Genomic DNA, 3,363 nt, shown 5'->3' with positions numbered 1-3,363 from the left:
TAATAATAATAAATTTAATATATTTTTTCAGAGCGATCCCTAAGGATGTAAATTATTTATATTTAAGATCAATAAAAAAACAATAAATTACCTTTAAAATATTTTATGTAAAACGAGTTGAAAACTTTCTAAAACTCTAAAATTAGCGGAAAGCATCAGATTTTATTTTTCTAGACGAATTAGTAACTTCTAAACATCTGAGATTTTAGTAATACGTTCATCAGAAATAATTCAAATAAACCCCACGAAAAGATGCATTTTCGAGAGCAAATTCGAATATAGTTTGTACACGACTTCATTGCATGTCGTTAAAATTTTCGTTAAAGTTGATATTCCGACTTTATTTTTAGTGTATTGTCTCGTTAAGACGAGTGATTCCTGACATTATTTGGAGTAAAACATTTACACGAAATTGTGGTCTCCAGTGACTTATTAGAATTTTGTTTTAAATCTTCTACCTGTCGTCACTGGTTACTCTGCCAATTAACCGCCCAACTCCTCACATCGATAGTAGAGAAAAAAAACACCAAAAGTGTTAACGCAGACCCAGATTTCATTTTCATTTTTTACTATAAATACTGTCAGGAATCACTTATGGTGATTTATGTTTGAGGTATTATGCCATGTTTCGCTACTTCCTGCTTTAGCCAACGTTTCGGACAGCATTACAGTTTCCTTACATCTGTCCTGATGACGACTTATGGCCGTGAAAATCTCAAATCATATCTCCGGAATCACTGTTTAAGGCGATGCCATACGTAGTAATGCAAAATCATGTGTTTGGTTTGAAAATTTGGTCGCCTAGAAATGTTTCAGATGCTTTAATTAAATACTGCGAGTAGAATAAATCTTGCCCTTTGAAACAATCGAGTATTTTTTAGATAAGTCTTTTTATAAGGCCAGAAAAAAATAATGTATAAGGCCCATGAAAACTGTTTTAAATTTCAAAATCTCCTACTTACGAACCCATTTTCGGTTATGATTTTATTGTATAATGTGGTAAATTAAGTTATTTATAAAATGATCGAAAAAAAATTAAGTATTTATGCCTTATGTATTTATCCACAAAATAAAATAAAAGGTACTTTTTGGCCATGTTTTTTTCTTGCATAAATCAAAACAGGCAGATGTTGTTAAGCGGGAATTTAAACCGTGTCGCCATCTACGTAAGGGTTGTTATTGATAGCGGCTCAATTTAAAATATTACACGATGTAGTGCATCGCCTTAAAGTAAGTCAAGTACGTCCCTTAACTCCCTATTATGTGGGTGGGAAACAGACTCACCTGACCCATAATACGTAGAATAATAATACGACCCATAATATTACGTAGAATAATAATACGACCCATAATATTACGTAGAATAATAATACGACCCATAATATTACGTAGAATAATAATACGACCCATAATATTACGTAGAATAATAATACGACCCATAATATTACGTAGAATAATAATACGACCCATAATATTACGTAGAATAATAATACGACCCATAATATTACGTAGAATAAAGAAGTAAACTAGAAGTGCCTTCCATATATATTTGAATATAAACAAATGTTTCACTGATTTATTACTTTTTGGTTCTAGACCTCTTTGCACGCAGTCTGTCTCTCTTACATGCTCTTACACTTGCCTTAACCCTTAGGATCCGACCAACTAAAATAGCAGTTCAGTGAAATCATGACTACCTTCAGGTACACTGCAATGTGTAGAGCCGGTTTTAGAAGTTATGAACGCATTTCAGTACTGTACTATGAAATTTTTAAAATAAAACTTCACGTTGTAGACGTCAATTTCAATATTATATTCGGCTTTGATGTATGGTTCCATGATAACTCCTCAAAATGACAATTCAACACACCTATCAAAAGTGCTATAAAGTTATGAAAAGTGTCAATGAAAAGTTACATATATATGTAACCTATTTAACTTAGTTTTTGTTTCATCACATTTCATAACTTTATAGCACTTTTGATAGGTGTGTTTAATTGTCATTTTGATGAGTTGTCCGATTACCATCTTTTTCAGTAATTTATTAACTATTAATTTAGAAATAAAAAAACATATCCTCTTAAATATTTGATCAGCTTTCCGATATTTTTTAGGTACTGTTTACAATTTTTTTTTTTATATCTACTATATTTTTATTATTTTCTTATTTCTATCTTTTTTTTCTACTTGTGTTAATTATTTAGTTACTTATAGATTATCATTGACTGTCCTTGAACGGGAACTTCCTAGCTGGAAAGACAAAGTTACATAAATTCTGTAATAATTGTGTAAGGAATAAAATCGTAGCTCTTTTTATATTTGATACCCATTTATGTATCTCATAAAATTTTTGTTTACATATTAATTCGAAAGGCATTCATTCACTCATTTATTTTTTACGACTGCAAGAAGCGGATAGCCAGTTTCACTTGGAGTTAAGAGCCGGTATTTCCTTGAGAGATATACATTTTTCTAAAGAAAGAAAAATATTCCCGGGTTACGAATAACCTGATAATATTTGATTATATCCTACTACCGTCACAGTAATTGGAAAATGTAGCTTATGTTGTGATGGAGGACTTAGCCAGCCGAGGAATTGAACACACTACGCCTGGGTGGGATCCAAACGCGATGTCAACTCAGCCACTGACCGATCATGTTCCTCAACTTGCTATCCGGTAGGTAAATAGGTGCAATAATAAAGAAAGTACATAAAAAATCACAATATGTAAAATAATAACACAGAATGAAGAAGAAGACCAATACCTATTTTATTGTTCACTCCATTCAACAGTTCCTGGGTGCGTTTCAACTAGAATTGGGTCGATCGATCACTTTGCACGACCCGGATCGATCACGACTCCCTGGCGAGGTGATCGGGTACCTAATTGGTCGCTGTCGAAAGTACCCGATCATTGATAAGGAACTTTCGTTTGGCATAGGTAGGTAGAATGCAGACCTTTTGAAAGTAACCGATCTTTCAAAAGGGTGTTTCAGGTAGGTAGTCCCGGTCGAGCTGTCACTAGATCACCCGAAATAATTTTATTGAGGAACAATTATTTTTAACTTTAACAACTGGTATTAACTAACTATACTAACATAACTTTAACGGTAACTTTTGGAATTTTTAAAATGCGAAACTTTTGAACATTTGAACTGCGCCTAAGAACCGGTTCCAGAGATAGGTGGTAATTGAGTGGACAGCTCATCGAACAAATGATCGAATCTTTTTTAAAGTAACCCGATCGATCGATGGTAATTCGTGATCGGATTAAAATGATTGGGTAGTTATCGATCGATCCACAGTTAGTTGCAACTAATTTGAAGTGCTTTGTAGTAATTAAATAATATAATATTGGGTTT

This window comes from Hesperophylax consimilis, chromosome 12, assembly GCF_061612785.1.
Source record: "Hesperophylax consimilis isolate HC1 chromosome 12, BYU_Hcon_1.0, whole genome shotgun sequence".
Lineage (NCBI taxonomy): Eukaryota > Metazoa > Arthropoda > Insecta > Trichoptera > Limnephilidae > Hesperophylax > Hesperophylax consimilis.
Note: the sequence above shows the minus strand (reverse complement) of the source record.